At 40.7% G+C, this 20,848-nt stretch overlaps 1 protein-coding gene across 1 annotated transcript in view; it reads left to right on the top strand.

Moving 5' to 3' along the window:
- LOC131075969 (putative E3 ubiquitin-protein ligase XBAT34) overlaps nucleotides 1-20,848 on the top strand; it is a 229,201-nt gene that overhangs the window by 66,311 nt on the left and 142,042 nt on the right. The gene's annotated exons all lie outside the window — the stretch shown is intronic.

Below are 20,848 nucleotides of genomic sequence, written 5' to 3' on the forward strand. Positions count from 1 at the left end.
GATTTTTCTTTATTTGGTCGTCATGAGATATCTTCGTCCACCAATTCCTGCAATCTAGTCCATTAAGACCTCAAACACGATGTTGTTCACTATTACCTCTTCCTTCTCCTTTGCGGACTGGGTCTTCGGACGATGTTTCTTGCCTTTCCGAGTGCTGCTCATCCTCAGGCTACCTGCTGTTGGTTGAAAATTTTGTACACTTGGGGAAATATACAAAATTGTGGTTTCAACCACAGCACACGAGTAAAAACTCTCCTAATTAAGGGAAGTCTCCCCCTATCTAACTACAACTTTGGAAATAAAATAGGATGGGACAACAATTTTTCTTCTTTTTTCAAGAAAGGCAATATCCTCTTCTCTTCATAGAAAAGGATAGCGATTGAATATGAACAGCAGTAACCACTTTCAAGTGAAATGAGAGAAAGGAAATGAAGTTTCCTAAAAGCGCAAAGACTTCCGTCACTTCCTTCGGGACGGGACAGTAATATCAAGCTCAAAGACTTGATTATGTGAAGTCCTATCTACCCTTTGCTATTCTAAATTTTACAACGAATAAAAGATAACAGCTCAAAGACTAAAATAATCTATTCTTTCAACACAAAGACAAGAACTAATGCAAGCTCAAAGACTTGCTGCTATTTCTTATCAAACAGTAATTTTTCTTCAAGAATAGACGCAAGCTCAAAGACTTGCTGCTCCTTCTAGAGTTTTTCCTATTTTAACTAATTTTCTCTACTTGCAGCTCAAAGACTTCAAATTAGATTGGACTAGGCTCCTTTAGAAACACTTTGCATAGAAGAAATAAAAAGATTCAAACTCAAACATGTAGCTCAAAGACTCAAAACTTGAGTAATCCTTCTTTATTATTCTTCAAAACCTTCAATTCACATACATAAGCTCAAAGACTTCTCGCTGTAAATTTGACAGAGTTTTTGCTTGCTTTCCCAAAAGATAAATATTACAATAGACCCCTCAAGTATTTATAGAGGAGGAGTCTTGAGAAAAAGGTGGGAGGATCCTAACTAACTTGAGAGATTCCCTCAACCACCAAGACTTATTCAATAACTAACTAAGACTTCATTAACTAACTAAGACTTATTCCAACTACAGTCCTAATCGGACACAACTTGTATTTGCCTTACATGTAATTACAAAAGTGCAAATAATGTGTAACTTGCATTTTACAAAAAATACTTTTACATGTTACTTGTCAAAACAAAATTACAAATGCATAACTAAAACTATTCCATGTGTCTAAAGACATGACTCTAACTTCATCATCCTTTGTCTGTGATGATCTTCATGTCGCTTCAGGATGCTAGAACTTGAAGTATTCTGGATTGGTAAAGACATCTTGAAGCGGAACGGGAACTTGCATTCTTGTCGTCTTGCTTGGGGTAGTACTGGATTCTCAAGTTGGAAAGAACTGCCTTCCTCTTTTTATGTCATGACCATCTTTGTCTTGAAAGCATTTTATGCTCTCAACCATGAATTGTTGTTGTATTTCTTCTTTGTATCATCCTTCATTCTTGAAATTTGCTTGCAAAATAAGGCCCATGCCTTAATCCATTGATTTGGTAGATCGTGTGTGCAAACCGGATTGACAAGGGAAGGGATAAATTGATGCAAAAATGGGCTCACAAGTGAATTTCGGGTTTTGGAAGCTGCATTACATGTGTGGGAATAACAAGAGCATTAACTTGCAATTGTGGAGAACAAACATGCAACTTCATATGTGTAATGGGTAAACACAAGTTTGCACTTGTAATTGGACCTTTAGAACTCATTTTCAAGTGTTTTTTTGACTGCATTTTGGACCAATTTCGGGTTCTGGATGGCTGACCGCAAATAGACTTTAAATTGGGAAAATGAATGAAGGTGTGAAATAAGTGGATGAAATGGTATGAATGGTATGTACGGATGATGAAAATGAATATGAAAAGATTTTGGGAAGATCATCTTCAAGAAAATGGGAAGAACTTTCAACAAAAGATGGTTAAATCTTTTATCCGTAATGGAAGAACAATTATTTTCATCCAGCTTGTAATCGGGATTTAAAATCCCGAATACAAGTAAAGAGGGAAGATGGGGAAGAACAATGCAATTCTAAAATTGCTAATCAAGGGGGAAAATCTCTCTCACAAAACCGATTTTTTTGGGGAAGAATCAACATATTTGAAAACAAGAAAAATGAAACAAGAAGAAAAGAAATCTTACCTTGCTCCAATCTGAAAATGCTTCTTCAACAAGATGATTAATCTTTGGAAGAAGAAAGAAAAACTCTTAAAATGAAATTAACCGCATTCCAAAACCCTAGCCACGTTTTTGAAAAAATGCCCAAAACTGAAAAACGTGGCAGCAAATGCATGAGAAATGGCATGGAAAATGGCCAAGACTCTTTCTAACCTCAACGCCTTAGCATACCAAGCCAAAACGATTCATAAAATTGCTGATTCGTGGCATTCCAAATGGCAAAAAAACGTGGTTTTTTGAAAAAATGTGGCTGCTGTTATAAAGCTAAAAACCAGCAATCTTAACCTCCATGTGGCGTGAAAGGTTTTTGAAAATGCATGGAAATAGGAAGGAATCCTAAAACGCCTTCCTCCTCCAACAAATTCTCCACAAAATTTTGCTAAAAATCCTCAAAAACGTTTTTCCTTGCAAATCGGGTTTTTTGAAACAAATAGCAAGTTTAAAATGCATGAAACAATGAAAATCAGGTTTTTTGGAGGATATAACAAGTTTAAAATTTCACTTTTTCAACATGTTAGGATAAATCGGGATTTTTTGACCAAATAGCAAGTTTAAAATGTCAAAAATACACTTTATAAGCAAAATCGGATTTTTTAGATCAAAGTGCAAGTTTTAAATTGTCAAAAATGCACTTTATAAGCAAAATCGGGTTTTTTTAGACCAAAGTGCAAGTTTTAAATTGTCACTTTTTCACTAACAAGGCAAAACTGGGATTTTTGGAGAGAGATGCAAGTTTTATGCACTTGTAAAAGGGAAATAAAACCCCTACAACAAGTTATAACTTACTTGCTCATATGTAATAGGGGTTTAAAATCCCTACTACATGTAAAACCATTAAAGTAGGGGTTTTTGGAGAGAACTACAAGTTTACTTGTAAAACCAAAAAATCCCTATTTTAACTTAAAAAAGCCAAAAAACAATAAAAAATAATAAAAACAATGTCATAACCCCACATTTTTTGTAATTATTGCATAATTATACCTACCATTATTTAAAAGAAGAAATGACTCCTTGTTTATATTGATATAATGATTATGTTTTTATTATTAATTAAATTAATAATTATACTGATATTGATATAATGATTATGTTTTTATTATTAAATCCTTAAATTAACTTTACCATAAAATATTGTTAAATAAATATATATACTATAACTATGCAATATAGAATTTAATGCATTATAAATATTGTTATTTTGAAATGCGATTACCCTCATGCGGAATTATTAAAACTATGTAATATATCCTTATTGGCAAATCGCATTATATGTAATGCAATGCATTTGGGGAAAAGTCTAAAAACGGCGCGTAAGGTTAAGCGCTGAGAAGAGTCACGGGGAACCAGGGAGCGGTGACTCCAATAGCCACCACCGCTTACCCTTTCTCCAGCAGTCACGACCATGGGAAAAGCCGTGCGACCCTCGCGATGGGTATTTAGCATGACGCGAGGGGAAGAGGGAAGGGGGATGTGAAGAATTGGATCGAGAGAAGACAAAGGGAAGGCGGGAAGTGCGTAGGTAAGTCAAACATCCGCCCCTAAATACTTTTGCAGTAAGCTTAATCAAAATTAGTAGGGTTTCGTACTTAATGTTTGTTGTTTATTAAAACATGGTTGCATAAAAATATGTAATTTATTTCATATAGTTCACAGCACATGCATAGACATAGTGAGAGTATAATGTAGTAAAGATTAATAACATAAATCAATATTTCAACGATAATATATATATATATATATATATAAACGTTTAGGGATATAAGATATGAATAAATTCTCATGAATTAAATAAGTTAATAAGTAAACTACAACTATCATTCAAGGAATAGACCACATGATGCAATTAAGAACTAATAGGAATAATCACTACCAAGTAAATAAATAAAGCAATTGCATATCCAAACCCAGTGAGATAGATGAGGAATTAGGCAACAGGGATAGCAGGAACTAGGCCTCTGTCAGGTAGGCTACCCATTGCAGTTGACAAAGGGCTTCTGGCAGTAGGGCCAAGGGGGAGTGTACCGCCCTTGGGCCTGATAAGCGCTACGGGCATCCTAAGGTAGCTTATCCCTTTATCCCAGTAGGAATTAAATATGGAATTGACTTATTGATAACAATAAACTCAAATGAATTTAGACAAATTACACCTTAGATGAATTAATCAATCATTGAAATTCATTGTTTACGTGTTTTCTTAGATTTGCGAAGTTGGGACATTACAAACAACAAAGGGGAAATTTAAAACAAATTACAAGTTTTCATTTTTTAATAAAAGTGCACATGTAATAAGCTGAAAATTCCCCTACAAAGACCAAAACAATGGACATCATTAAAACTTGCAGTTTGAAGAAAATTCTCCACCTGTAGTCGGGATTTTAAAACCCGAAATTGAAGGAAAGACATAGCAAACGAACCCAGAATTTGACGAAATTCGAAACGTAGTTCGAGGATGGACTGAGGATTAAGCCAGTCTAAGGATTAGTCGAAATTTTGCCTTGGGAAGAGTGCCATAGAGTAAAATTTTCATTTTTTCACAAAAAATTCATGTAATGGTTCTTCATTTTTGAAAACAAAAATGAGGACAACACCTGGAACACGCAGTCCTGATGGCAAAAATCTTCTACCTGTGTCCTTACTTGATTCAACGGTTCTTCTCCCTGCCTGTAATTTTTCTTCTAATGGTTGCAACCGTTTTCTCCAATCCCCCTTATTCTTGTTTGTGTCCATTGAACGGAGATTAATTACTTTAATCTGGTTTATATTGCTCTTTAATCTCCTTGCACGTGCCACCTTCTTGTTTTCCCTTCCTTCCCGGGTCTGGCTTCTGAATGTCTTCCCTCGCCGTACGGACAATGGTACGATAGCATTTTTCTTTTCTGAGTTCCTCGCCGTACGGTGCACGATGTGCAGCATACGACCAACAAAGCACGACGCACGACCTGCGTGGTACGACGTATGACCTGTACTGTACGACGTATAGTGTGTGTTTATACGGTAGCCGTACGATGGCTATTTCCTACCTTTCCTCCTTCGTCTGCTATCTATCTTCTGCTCTCGTGGGTTGGCCGTACGGTTGTGCGGGGTATATAAAGCATAAGGGCGGCGGGAGACACCGCATGGGGTGCTCCATTGCACGGCGAGCACGCGGTGCCACTGTACGGTGCACTTTTTTTTTTAAATTTTAAATTTTTTTTTCTTCGTACGGCCATACAGTTGCCTGCCGTATGGTTTTTTTCTTAATTTTTTATTAATTATTATTTGTTTGGGAGGATTCGGGGTTGGTCGATCGCCTCCGCTCGTGATATAGTTTTAATTTCGACCCATTGGTGCTGCCTGCAACCTCCCATCCATCCAGTGTCCACAACTTCACTGCCCCATTCTCTGCCACCTCGCGGACTTTATATGGTCCTAACCATCGCACCTTGAATTTGCCTGGTTTAATCTCATTACGCCCATTATATTTCAATACCAGTTGTCCTGAAGCAAACCTCATTTGTTTCAAGTGCTTGTCGTGCCACAACTTCCTCCTTTGTTGGGCTGCCTCCGTAGCCCATTGGGCCATCATTCTTTTTTCATCCAGCTTGTTCAAGACATACAATCTCTCCCTCGGGCTCTCCATGTCCCCCAGTTTGTTCTCGATTGCAATGTGAAGGCTTGGTACCATGAATTCCGCTGGCACAACAACTTCCTGCCCGTACATAAGTTGGAACGGAGTCTGGCCAGTGGTCACCTTGTAGGTTGTGCGGTAGGCCCACAAGACTGAAGGTAATTTTTCTTCCCAGTCTTCTCCGTCGACACCGCAAGACTTGTAAATTACCCCCACGAGAATCTTGTTGGTAGCCTCGGCTTGCCCATTGACTCGCGGGTAATAGAGGCTGGACAATGAATGAAAATTTTTAAATTCAGTAGTGAGGAGTTTGATGACGTGGTTCACAAAATGTCCACCCCTGTCGCTGGTCAAATGCATAGGGATACCATACCGTGTAATGATTTGCTCATAAATGAATCTTGTTGTACTTACGACCGAGTTGTCAGGCAGGGCTTGCACTTCAACCCACTTGGTTAAATATTCTGTGGCTACCACAATGTAGTGACATCTCCTGGTGTGGCTGGCCTTGAGTGGCCCAATAAAATCCAACCCCCAGCGCTCGAATAGTTCCTGAGCATGCGAAGGGTTGAGGGGCATGAAATCCCTTTTCAGCGGCTTCCCTGCTCTCTGACACGTATCACAACCTACTACCCATTCTCTGGCATCATTATATAATGTGGGCCACCACAGGCCTGCTAGCAACATCTTTCTTGCCGTAGTGTCTGGTCCCATATGGCCTCCCGCTGGCCCCTCATGTGCCTCCCTGAGAACGCTTGGCACCTCTTCCTCCATCACACCGACGTAACACCTAGTCAAGTCCCATTTTATACAACAATCCATTAATCAACTGAAATGTGCGGCTTCTCAACACGAGTTTTCTTCGTTCTCCCGATGGCATACCTTGGGGGAATACGGAGGTGGAAAGATATTCCCCGATGGCAGTATACCATGGTGGCAGTACTACGATCTTGAATAGGTGAGCATATGGAAAGTTGTCATTCACCCCCTGGCGGCTCTCCAAACCTAATCCGGGACAACTGGTCAGCAATGACATGGCTCTTGCTTGGTCGTACAATTATTGTGAACATGAACTCTTGAAGGAGCAGTAGCCACCTGCTTATCCTGCCTTGGATGATGGGTTTGTTTACCAGTTACATCAAAGCCTGGTGGCCCACATAGAAAGTGAAGGGTGTCTCCAACAAGTAGTGTCGAAATTTATGTACGACATAGACCATTCCGAGTGCTTCCCTCTCGGTGGTACTGTAGTTCTTCTCAGCTTTCGACATCAACCAACTGGCAAAATAGATGGGATGATCCAACCCATGTCCCCCTTCTTGTGCCAGTGTAGCCCCAATGGCATAGTTTGAGGCATCCACGTGTACGTGGAATTCTTGGTCCCAGTTTGGATAGGCCAGAATGGGTGCTGCCACCAATCTCCTCTTGAGTTCCTCAAATGCTTCCCCTTGTGCCCATATGTACGGTTCGTCCTTCCTTGTCAATTTGTCCAGTGGAAAAGAGAGTTGGGCAAAGTTCTTGATGAACTTCCGGTAGTATCCAATGTGTCCCAAGAAGGACTTGACTCCTGTCACATCAATGGGCGACTCCATTTCTACAATTACCCGTACCTTATCCGGGTCTGTTTTTAGTCCAACTTTACAAACGATATGGTCCAACAACTTCCCTTGTGGTACCATGAATCTGCATTTCCGTGGATTTAAGGCGAGCCTGGCCCTTCGGCATCTCTCCATGCACTCTCTTAGCGCCACCAAGTGAGCGTCTTCACTACTGAAAATCGACCAGTCATCCAAAAAGGCTTTAAAATTCCCCACAGACATCTTATCGAAGATGTGTAGGACTATCCTCTGGAAAGTTGCGGGAGCATTGCACAACCTGAACGACATCCGATTGTATGCATAGACTCCATCCTCCTCCACAAAGGTGGTCTCCAACTTGTCCTCCTCAGTTATCGAAATCTGGTTGTATCTCGAAAAGCCGTCCAGAAATGAGTACATTTCATGGCCAACCACCTCCTCGAGGATGCTTTCTGTGAAAGGTATAGGAAACGGATCCTTGATGGTGACTGCGTTGAGGCACCGAAAATCCACACAGATGCGGATCTGGTTGGCCTCCTTCTTCGTGAGATCACAATCGGCGAGACCCACTCACTTGTCTCCACCCGAAATATGATGCCGGCCTCCAGCATCCGTTCAATCTCTTCTTTCACTTTGGCAGCATAGTTCTTATTCATTCGGTACGGCCTCTTCCGTACCGGTTGGGCTCCGGGGACCAATGGTATCCGATGGATGCACATTTCTAGCGAGACCCCCTTCAGATCCTTGTAGGACCAAGCGAATACGTCCTTGTATTCCATTAGATTTTGAATGCTGCGACCTTCAGCATTGGGCTCCAATCGTCGCCTACCCAGATATTTCGGGGGTTTGCAGTGTCTCCTAAGTTTGTCTCCTTCATGGTGGGGTCTTCGTACCGCATTGGTCTATCCTTAAAAAATTCGTATGTCGGAACATCATTTACTTTGGCGTCTCCTTCCTTGTACTCTGTGTATTCTAGCAGAAACTCCTCCTTCTCACCTGGCTCGTCCTCAATCTGCAACATGTGACAAGCAGGGTGAAACACTTCATAGTCTTCCATTTGCCAGTGGAAGAGTCCATTCAATGAGGAAGTGTCATCTTCTGAGCAACCTCCGAGTTCAAGCACTCCTTCATTGTTTGGTTCCCTCTCGTCTTATCCTTAATAGGTATCCCACTCCCATCTGTTTGAGTCCTCTGAATCCGAGTTAGATGATGCGAGCTCCTCGCCGACAACCTGGGTCCTCAGATCAATGGTGTACTTCCGCCCATCTTTCTCCATGGATAAGGTGTTCTTCCAATTGTTATTCACCTTTGCTTTGACCAGCCACCCTCTCCCTAAGATGGCGTCGTAGCCCTTCTTCTTAAGTGGGATCACCACAAAATCCATGACAAATGGTTGCGTTTCGATCGTCACTTGTGCCATAAGCGTCCCCAGGGGTTTTATCCCGTGTTGGTCTGTGCCAAGCAAGTTAAAAGTTGGTGGCCATAGTGTCGATTTGCCAAGCTTCTTCCAGGTTTCTTTAGGAAGGACATTTACTCCAGACCCGCCATCTACAATGGTGTCCGTTAGGATGGTCCCGAGTATGCCCATTTCCATGACTGCTGGATGCCGACCGTTGTTCAATGTCAGGATCAAGGGGTCTGTTGTCGACCCGCCAGAGGCATCTGTAACCTGGGTTATCCGACTCTGCGTGATTATTGGTACTGAACGCAAGAGTGCCGTACGTAGTTGAGGCATTGTTTCCAGAAGGTCCTTCACTTTTACGGGTACTTCTATATGTAACATTTGCTTCAGAATATTTTCCTCTGCCTCGGAGCGGGAGGTACTTGCCGCCTCATAAGTGTCCCTCTGTTGTGCCATCATCTCTTTCTCCACTTGGGCTTTCGCCTCCAATGTTCATTGTTTCTCCGTACGTTGGTTAGGGTAGGTGGCTTTCTTCGTCTTCGACCTTGTGAGAGCCAACACCGGCTCCCCCGTCCTTGCTCCCTCGATGTTTAGTAGGTTGACCCCAAATTTTGGGCAGTTTCCGTCATCATGATCTCCTGGTCCACACCACTTACACAACTTTTGTGGGGTTTCTTCCGTTGTGCAGTCTCTGGCAAAGTGCCCCCACTGGTTGGAGGCCCTACACTGGATCATTGGTCGCCCTTTTGCGTCGTACTAGATCCGGCTCTGGCTCCGGTTGTTATTATTATTGTTATTGCTTTTTCCTCCCCGCCGGTTGTTCTGGTACCCGCCAGATGATGCATTGTTATTGGTGGACTGGGTCGTGCTCGCTACTGCGGATGCTGATGGCTGGTCTTGTGTAAAGAGGATCTGTTGATTCCTCGTCTTCATATTATAAGGGCATTCCTTCATCGAATGTCCCATTATTTGGCAAATGTCACAGCAGGCCTTCTTCGGGCACGAACCTTTCGTGTGCCCGTCAGTTCTGCATTCAGTACACCATAAATTGCCTTCCTCGGTTTTGCTCGTGCTCCCCTTCGTTTTTTTAAATTCTTTTATCATTCGATCCATGTCTTTCCGGAGCGCCTGGACCTTCTTGTTGGATTCCCCGCCACTGCTACTATCTTCCGAGGAGTCGTCTTCGTCGGACAAGGTTTTGTCCTTCTTCTTTTTAGATGTTTTATGTTCACTCTCCAGGTCCATCGCCCTGTTGTACGCATTGTCATACATTGTGGGCGGTACAATCTTCATTTTTTTCCGAAGGGAAGGCCTCAATCCTTCCACAAACCATCTCTTCTTCAGCCCATCTGCTGGCTGGCTATCCATCTTCCCCAACAACTCTTTTAGCCTCTGGCCATACGTGCGGACCGTCTCCTTTTTACCTTGTTTTGTACTGTAGATTTCGGCCACAATTTCATTATCGTCTCGTAGTAGCTGAAACTTTGCTTGAAATTATTTCTGTAAGTTAGCCCATGTAGTCACCTTTTGTTTATCTATGTTGGAGTACCAATCGATGGCTACTCCCCTCAGTGTGGCCGGAAATTGCAGCACCCACTCCGCTTGGTCCACCACCCCATTGGCGGACCAGATGGTCTCACATGTACGGCAATGCCGTACGGGGTCTTCCTTCCCATCTCCGGTGAACTTCGGCAATTTTTGCCAATTCGCCATTACGTTCCTTGGCAGTGGCCCGGTCTGCCCTCCGAAACTCGAATTTGACCCTCCAGGAACTGGTCCTCCCGAAAGTACTCTGTCGAGATCTGGTCCATTGGGTCCCACCAAGTTGCTCTGACTACCAGGGTGTGATGAGCCTGCACCGAACAGATTGGTTCTACTACCGTGACCTTGTGTCCTCCCGACACCTTTGGTCGCACCGATATCCTCCGCCTCTTTGTTCTCGGTCTCTGTCTCGTCTTCCCTTCTAGTCTCGACACCTCTATATGGCGTGTACGGCTCTCCCGTACTCCCATCACCGATCTCTTCCAATGTTAGGGAAAGGTCCCCAAACCGTTTCCTGGTGGTTTCTATTAGTGTGGAAACTTGGCCCTCGCCAAAGCCATTGTTGTCATTTCTGCCGCTTCCTTCCTCGGCAATCCTCTTGAATCTTCTTCTTCATTCTACTTGTTGCTCGAGAATTAATGCTCTTTGAGCGGCTTCAGAGTCCCCTATGTATTCCTTCTTATTTTTGTCCTTATATAGCAGATTGGGCATTAATTCTAAATTCTCCTTATGCAATAGAACAAGACATCATATTGAAAAGAACACTTTTATTAATTCATCCCTAGTATACAATGTATGTCACTACAGTGGGGGTGTTCTTGTTTATTCTCCTTCGCCCGTACACAGTTCAGGGATTATTTACCCCTTGCTTGGTTTCATTGCGCTCCTCCTCTTGGCGCTCGTGAAACTCTCTAAGGATTTGCTAACGTTGGTTCTCCCGATAGGTGTCTTCCTTGCGGTTTTGAAGGGCCAAAAATGCCTGTGCCAGAAGGTTGGGCAAGTTGTTCATCAAACGATTTACCGTCGGGCTTACACCAAGCGCACTCCACACAACATCTTCTGGAACATCCTCGGTGGTGGCTTCCCTTCGTACGTGTGTTTCAATCGCCACCTGCAGGATGCAGGAGAAATCTTTCGTAAGTGCTATTTCTCCCTCAAATAGTTCTTCAGGCTCTTCGTCAGGGTTACTGCTCGTCCCTTCAGCCAATGGTTGTCCCATTATCCACGTGCCATGTAGTATATTCCCGTGCTCCAGATAAATTTCGGCAACAGTGCCAGATGTTTACCCTCTGGGTGAACAGTTTAGAACATACAGATAGAATGCTTAACGAAAGACAATAATGCCATAGATACCAGATAAGATCATGCAAATATAAGAGATGCTATTTCTATTCATAATCATGTGTGCTTACAAGTTACCTTCCATGGTATATAAAGGTACCGAGGGGATGTTAGGGGCAACCGTCACACCCGTAACTACCATCCCTCGGTTACCTTACTAACAAAGTAAAGTACTACCTAATTAACTATTGTTTTATTCCCGTACAATATTACCGCCAACAACATCGTTATTAACACCAGTAATGCCTCGGCATTCCGGTTCTAGTTTCCGATGCTTTGGTGGGCCTTTCTGCAATGTGCTTGGAATCATTTTAATATTTGCACTAAAGTTATAAAGTTATATTTTAATATTTACTTTAAAGTTAAATATTATAAAGTTATGCTCCTCAAAAGTGGATGCTTAGGAGAGAGGAAATGACTATCTAGCGCCTAGGATGCACCAATGCATAAGTTATGGTTTATGAGGGTAACTTATACATTGGTGCATCCTAAGGGTTGGGTTGGATAGGCATTTCCTAGGAAAAGATGGGGGGGACTTTAGCACATTAATTGTTATTATTATTTCAAAGAGGTTTTTTTGAATGGAAATTTGCTTTTTTGAAAAAACAATGAAAAAAGCAAAAAACACTTTTTAAAAAACAAGCAAAAAAGCAAAAAGTTTTTTTTCCAAAAAAGTAACAAAAATGTAAAAAAACACATTTTTAAAGCATCTTAAAAAAGTGATTTTTCCTAAAATAGCTCTCAAAAGTTATAAATGGAGGATTGGAGCTCTCATTTGCAATATACAGAGTTTGCACACATAATAGAATGTTTTTGGATTGAACATATGAATTTTTTCTTGGTGTTGTTGAGAATGAAAACCCTCTTCAATCTGTTGGTTTTGGTAGTGAAAGACCCACCTTATTTGGATTTGGTATTTCATTCAAGAAATGCATTGAGTTTCACAAAGTTTTCATGGTTTGGGTTTGACAAAGATGAAGATTTATGAAGTTTTTTGATTTGGTCTTTAGGATTTTGGTGGATTTGATGGTTTTGGAATGCTGTTCAAATTTAGAGTGTTTTGGTTGAATTTCTCCACTCTAGCCATAGTTGAACCCTCATGTTGGCTCACATCTTCTAGGGCATCAACAATCTGCTTCTATGTACTTTTCCATTGCTTTTTCCTCATCTAGGCGATCAAGTTCCATAGGTTATTTGCTGGTGTAATGTGGTGAGAATGGGGGTCACTAGTCTAAACATGCAAACTATGAGTCAAACCCATTCACATCAACATACATTAAAGAATAATCAATTGGCCTAACTTGAAACCCTTGGGAGACATAGGCGTATGATTGGTTATTTTTCTTGTGACTTGAAATGATTGGATATGATTAGAAATCGAAAACGTAAGAATTAGATATAAAGATGCAAATTTGACAATAATCAGCATGAACAATAAGCTATAGAACAGATTTGCAATTTCTGAAGATAGATTTGGAAATGGAATTCAAAAAGGAAATTGTATCTGCAATTTGAGCTCGAAAGTGCCGATTTGTGTGGTTAGGCACCACTATCCTTAAGATGTCTAATGCAAATTTCATGAACGAATTATGAATCAGGATGCCCTATAAATCATCTCCTTGAAATTTTGTCGGAAAAGTGCCAAACACTCTGGCTAGGGCTATTTAATTCTTCAAAGTCTGGATTTGTTTGTCTCAATCTACACTTAATGAATTCGTAATCCAAATTTGCTGAATCTAAATCCTACACACAAAAGAGAGAAAATGGTGTTGGGCTGTATAGGGGCTTGCCTTAGTCAAAATTCGGGTAGGTATTAACATCCACTACAACAATGATGATTGGTTAAAGGGATCTTACCTTTGCAGCGAAGAGGTTAATTCTGAAGTAAAATGTTGAATTGACAATATTATACTTCAAACTTGATAATGGTGGTGATGCAATGCTCTTTGGATAGAACCCTTAAGTGTTGATGCAATAACATGACAAGAGAAGATCAATCGTGAAAACACATTTGCATGAAAATTGATGTAACTTGCTGCTCCATAATGCTCAGATCTGAAGAAGTTTGTTTATAATACTTGCTTTATGAGTTGATTAGAATGTGGGATGATGAAAATGAACTAGGAAAGGTGCTCTTATATTGGGTTTTCAAGGTATTTCATAAATTAGGCCGACCTCCAACAATCATTTTAAAATTTCAAGATTGGATATTGTTGGTGTATGTTTTTTCATTCACCGAACATTAGAATAAAATGTCAAGGACACTCTACCCTCTCTTGAACAAAATCATTACATGCACCAAGATTGCATGAAGACCACATGGGACTCCAAGGTTTATATATGCGAATGAGCGACTTTATGGTGGATAGCTTCCTTGGTTATGTATGCTGAAATACAAGAGGGACTTATGCTCAATTAATATCATTCACAAGTTAAGACTTACACGAATTTGACAATAAATGCTATCTTTTTTTTTTGGAGTTTCAATTTTGGACTTAAAAAAAAAAAGGATAAAAAGGATAAGGGTTTAGAAACTCTATGCTACTCCTAAGAACTCAAGAGACGGTAAAAATTAGGTGAAACCAATAACAATACTCGGCTTCGCCACTCTAAGGACAACTACACAAAGTAAGTGCAATCTTCTAGGGTTGTGCTAAAGATTTTTATACTATAAATAATACCATCCAATGAACAATACTTATCCGAAGTAAGAGTTAAAGCATCCACAATATAAGCTTAGGCTAACTTTACACATTGAACAAAAATCTTTCATTCAAAGAAAATATGAGCAATTGATCCACCAATCTATACTATCAAATCTTACATTCACCCAACAACTCTGAAAAAACAAATTTACTCTAATTAAATCTATTCTATGTTGAAGAAAGTATGCAACCATGAAACCACGTGATAATAATAAGGTTTCAAAGCAAACTGCAAGTGAACTTATATTACCAAAATAGCTCTTAGCAACAATTTCATAAATCTCTCCACACAACAAAATGAGAGAATAGGAATTTATATAGAGTTCCGGAAAACAAATGAAAGGCCAAGATCAAATCTAAGATCAACGGTTGAGATTAAAATATAACAACCTAATTAGGGTTTCCCAAAATAACATCAAGAACAAATGCATGAATGACAAGTGGCATGAGGAGCTATCTCCTAGGAAGGCACATCCTTATCTTTCTGAGTGGCAGTATGTTCAATGAATTTGGACACGATCGGGTTGACCTCTATCGTGACATGTGGCAGCATATTTACCTTGAATTCCAACTTGTCCAAGTCATTTGCACACGTGGTAAAAGAAATTTCCATTCCAACTCCTGTTTTTGGAAGGCATCTCGAACGGACAAGAAATTCGATGCCTTAGTCAAATTCTACTTTAGGACTGGTCCAGTGATGGCGAAGAAAATCTCCTATGTTCTGAGCCTTAGACTTTCCAGCTGCATATCATTTTCTTGGATGGTTTCCTTCTCAAGTAGATCAACAGTTATAAGGAAAGTCTTGTTTTGAATTTCTCTAATCTGCTCCTGAGCCTTAATACTATTAGCCTTGTTTTGAATTTCTCTAATCTGCTCGTGAGCCTTAATACTATTAGCCTTCACTTTTCCTAGGACGTCACTTCGTGCAATCAATGCCCAGTACCATGTGTTGAAATCATATGCAGCCCCTGGTGCAATTACTTTCCCATCAATCATTTCCTACTTAGGAATTCCTTTGTAATGTCCCCAATTTTAGCCTTTAGGCTAATAGGCGTTATAAGGTGAAATTAATTTCTTATAAAGTCATTAAAATAAATTATTTATTAAAAAGTGACTTTATATTTAATTAATTTAATTATGTAACTAAAGTATAAAAAATAAAATATTAATTAATAGTCACTTGATAAAAATAAATAATGTGTACCTACCCCTTTCTAGAAGGTGTCTCATGATGGGTTATGGAAAATGTTAAATAGAAGAGGGTAAGAGAAGGAAAGCAGACTTGGATTATGAATTGTTGATTGGATTGGTTTTGTAGAACCGAGTTGGTGTCTGCAGACTAAGGGTCTTTGGGGACGAAAGCTCCCATTGGCAAGCATAACTGAGAGGGTGAAAGATCTCTCGAAGGGTTGTATAGAGGAGGTGACATCTCAGTCATCTCACTTTGAGCTCATTGAAGTTTCACATCAGATTAAAGGTGGATTGCTTCAGATTTTCAGATCTTTATGGTTTGGTTTATAGTTAATGGTGAAAGCATTCTATTGATGGTTAGAAGACAGCGATATTATCTTGGCACCTAGGCGATATCCTTTTATGATTTGTGGAGGTAGATCGGTGACATAAGAACTGATCATTATCTCATTTGCAGACCAAAGGTACCACGATTTGACTAATTCCTGGCCACACATGCATCGATGTGGACTTCAAATGATTCCATAATTCACTGGGGGTTAAGGCAATAATTCTGGAGATGATTTATTGAAGGTTTCGGTGTCCATTTTATTTATTGGAGAAGCCAAATTATCCCAGGTCCGTCTTCCTTGGAATACATCGACTTTCATTGCTAATTGATCATGATTACTCAAAATCACCTAGAAAGATAGGCGCTGTCCTCTTCTTGAGAATCCGATCATTTGGAAGGTGAATCCAGATTACTTGTATTTAGATTGCATTGTGTTCTCAGATTCTGTAACAGCAGTAGCAGGGCGGCAAGTCACTTGGTACAACCTCACACTTTGGAGCCCATTATATATTGAGGATGGCGCTATACTGGAGCAACCAAGGTAATCATTTTTGGTGAAAATTCGAGGAGATAACAGCTGCCAAATGCCGTTATCTCAGACCTGTGGTATGCAGTAGTAAGGGCGAACTATGAAGGGGGTTCGATTTGGCCTTTGGAGGGTATTTTGACATCACTTCTTACTTATTCTTATAAGGCGATTTGGCCAGGTTCTCTCTTCAAACATTCATTATAAATTTTCAGAATGGATGTATAAGTTTAGCTGCAGATTTGGAGTTGTCAGAAGTCTGAAATGACAGTCCATGTATTCATTTATCAGCTGCCTATATCTTGTCATTAGGCTGTCATATGAAATGTAATTTGATTTATTATATGAATAAGAATATAGTTTGGGGGTTGCATTATATTCACTTGTCTTTTCTGAGGATACATACCAACTGTTTGACAAAATGCCAGCTAGCTGGTAGAGGTCTGATTTGGGTGATAGGACAACATATTATGGTTATATATGCTTGCTCGGCTGTCATACATCATTAAGGAATCATTTGTAGTTGTTCTTTCATGTCAAATGTATATTTGTTGAGTCCTTTATCAACCTGAAAAACTACTGAGACAACAGTCTACATGACACGCAACCTTAGTAACAGCTTAACACACAATCCTAGCAGCAAATATTCCTTGTTTCCAATCACTATTTGAACAGGGGATATTACAGTGGCATCAGAGCTTTCATCCTGCCATCCTGAGATCAAAATTGGTGAATGAGTGCAAGGGAAGTAAGGTACTATAACAGGGAATAGCGGAGACAGCAGTACCAAAACCCACAGGTGCCTAACGTAGACACATTATCAGCAGCATTGAGGGAAAGAGATGCTGGAAAAATGGCAGAAGATGACAAAGATGCTCGGATAGAGAGGAAGTTTGACACCATGTTGGACATGATGTCAAGATTGTTGGGCAAGATGGAGCAGCAGTCCAACAACAACACCAATTACCAAAGAAATGAAGCTGAGCACAGCGGGAGCAATGAAAACATTCAGAAATGTTGAAGGAGATAGGTCTGTCCAGAGGACTACTACTAGAGGATCAGCCTCTAGACCTCTCTTTCCCACCTTCACACTAAGGGAAGACCTTCCTGCAGTTGCTGCTACCACATTTGGAGATGAAGCAAGGTAGGCTTACCAAGAGTATATTGCATTACTTGCTGATTTGAAGGACCAGTGGACCTTTGATCAATACATGAATTAAAGGAATAGAAGAGGAGGAGCTAGAAATGATCACCACAATCCACCAAGGAATGATTATCAACAGACACTTGGTAAGATACGTATGCCTTATTTTGATGGCAGCAACAAATGCACAGCAAGGTCATGGGTACAGAAGCTTGACAACTATTTGTCATTGCGTCCTATGCCTGAAAAGGATGCTATTAGATTCGCCACCTTACACTTGGAGGGTGCTGCTCATGAGTGGTGGTATCATGGATTGACCACACTCGGACATATACACATCACTACCTATGCAGAGTTCACAGATAGATTATAGAGAGGTTTGATCGCAAGGATCCAGACATGTACTTCAGAGATCTAGCACAGTTGAAGCAGGTGGGTAACTTGGAGACTTACATTTGCGAGTTTCAGAGATTGTCAGTTATGGTACCAGCATTAGCGAAAAAAGATTGGTGGTCTTGTTCATGGAAGGACTCACGAAGCCACTCAGAGGTTGGTTGAAAGCCTTTGATCCACCTACTCTTCAGGAAGCCATGAAGAAAGCACGAAGCATGGAGTTTGCAGCACCGAGGAGCAAGAGTTTTCACGAGGAAACTCCTCCTGCTTCTAGTCAAGAGAGCCCTCAACAAAACGTTGATAAGAAGAAGAAACCAACAGCAGTGGTAGATGAGGAGACACGAGAGGAGCTGAGGAAGAAGAAACTTTGTTTTTGGTGCAAGGAGCCTTATACTAGAGAACATGATTGTCCCTTGAGACCAAAAGGGAAGGCAAATCGAGCTATGTGGGTACACTATGATGAACTAAATTCTGAAAATTCAGACCAGTTGGATGAGAGTGTTACTATGGAGCTTGAGCCGGATGGAAACCTATCTCCTCTAGCTGTCTTTGCCGATGAACAAGGAGAGATTACCTTTCGATTTAGAGGGTCAGTTAATGGGCAGCCCCAAAGCAAAAGAGAAGCCCCCCTTACAAATAGAGAGAAAACACCTCCCAAGAGAAAGAATAAAGAGGACCAAGAAGCCCTCCCCAAAGTGGACACTTGTTTTACCCCTAGCAAAGCTCGCAAAAAAAGAAATTTTCTCTCAGTGAAGAGTTTGATGAAGATGTCTACAATCTGATCTGATGTCAAATAGTAGCTGAGATCAATTATCTGCTCATGAATCAGTTCTCGAACGTAGTGCATGTGGATCTCAATATGTTTGGTCCTCTGATGATGGATAGGATTGCGAGAGATATGCATGGCACTTTGGTTGTCAGAAAAGATGACTATAGGCTCGCGAAAAGAAATGCCAAACTCAATGAGAATGTTTTGAACCCAAATAGCCTCGATAGTAGAATTAACTGCTCCTCGATACTTAGCCTCTGTAGATGAAAGACTAATTGCAGATTGCTTCTTGCTCGACCAACAAACTGGACTAGAACCAAGAGAGAAGCAATATCCTAAAGTAGACTTGCGATCTTGAGAATCCCCTGCCCAATTTGAATCTATGTATCCCACCAAGTCAATCCACGCCTGCTGCATAATGAATCCCATAACAATGAGTACCCTGAATGTAGTGAAGAACCCTCTTACCTAATCTTTAATGTAGGTAATGGGGCTCTTGCATGAATTAAGAGACCATGCCTACTGCATATGAAATGTCAAGTCTCGTGTGAGTCAAGTATACGAGACTACCAACAAGTTGTCGATATAAAGTGCCATCTACCAAAGGTGAAGAATACTTAGCCTCAAGTTTTAGTTCAAACAGAAATGGAGTCGGTGTAGGCTTACAATCAGCCATGCAAAATCTAGAGAGCATATCAAGAGTGTATTTAGGCTGTGTAAGGAATATCCCTAAAGAAGACCGAGTGATCTCAATCCCCAAGAGGTAGTGCACAAGTCCTAAGTTTGTCATCAAGAAACAATCATGAAGGGTAGTTTTCATTGCCTGAATGGTGGATGAGTGACTCCCTATGATCAACAAGTCATTAACATAGAGAACCAAAAAAGTGAGAGTATCATCCTACTGCAAAATGTAGACATTTGGATCAAAATGGCAACGAGTGAACCCAACTGTCAGAAGGAAGGAGTCCACCTTGGCATACCAAGCCCAAGGGGCCTATTTGAGGCCATAGAGAGACTTTTGTAGATGACAAACAAGCGAAGGATCTTGAATGAACCCCTATTGCTGCTTCATGTATATCTCCTCCTGAAGATCACCATGAAGAAAAGCACTCTTCACAACCATCTGATGAATTTCCCATCTGTGAATTGTAGCAATAGCAAGGACAAGTCAGATGGAATTCATTTTGGCAATTGGTGCAAAACTCTCAAAGTAGTGAAGCCTAGAAACTTGGGAGAATCCTTTAGCAACCAAGTGAGCCTTATTTTTATCAACTAACCCATTTGAAGCAATTTTATCTCATAGATCCACTTGCATCGAACAAGTTTTCTTCCCAAGAGGGACAAGATCCCAAGTGTTGTTCCTCTCTAAGTAATTGAACTCTTCTTGCATAGTTGCATCCCACTGTAGGATACCTAAAGCTTCCCGAAAGGACTATGGATCAGAAGCTGAAGCAATGAAGAGATGTGGAGCTTGCTGAAACTCCGACCTTGTTCTTATAGCATATGAAGGATCACCAATTCAATCACCTACTGACTCTAGTGTCTTACGAGCCCAAAGAGGTACCGAGATTGGAGAATCTAGAGGAGAATCAACTTCCTTATACATTTTTTTACAACCAATTTTTTATGAGCTACATATGTTTGCACTATTGCTCCCCTGTTATCCCCAAAACTAGGCCCCTTGGCCTCCTTTTTTACCCTCATTTTGGGACACTATGGAACTATGGTACATGTGTGTGTGTGTATCTAGTCATTTCTATTCCCAAGAAGTTCTTGGGACACAAGGACAGCTACAAAATTGTGCTTGGGGCCATCCAGAAATGGCTACATAACAGCCAAGAATGGCTGGGGATGGTATGGTCTTCCAGTGGATAAACACAACATGTGTCTCAATGTTCTCTACTACCATTGTCCCAAAAACTCTATGGAACACATGCACATCCGTGCGCGCACACACACATATTAACAGATGATTTTTTAGATTTTTATTTTTATATGGACATGCACAAAATGAATCCAATAACCAATTTTGTTTCCATGTTTGTGTACTTGAACCCCCTTACCCTTACC

The sequence above is a fragment of the Cryptomeria japonica genome, chromosome 9 (assembly GCF_030272615.1).
Source record: "Cryptomeria japonica chromosome 9, Sugi_1.0, whole genome shotgun sequence".
Taxonomy (NCBI): Eukaryota; Viridiplantae; Streptophyta; class Pinopsida; order Cupressales; family Cupressaceae; genus Cryptomeria; species Cryptomeria japonica.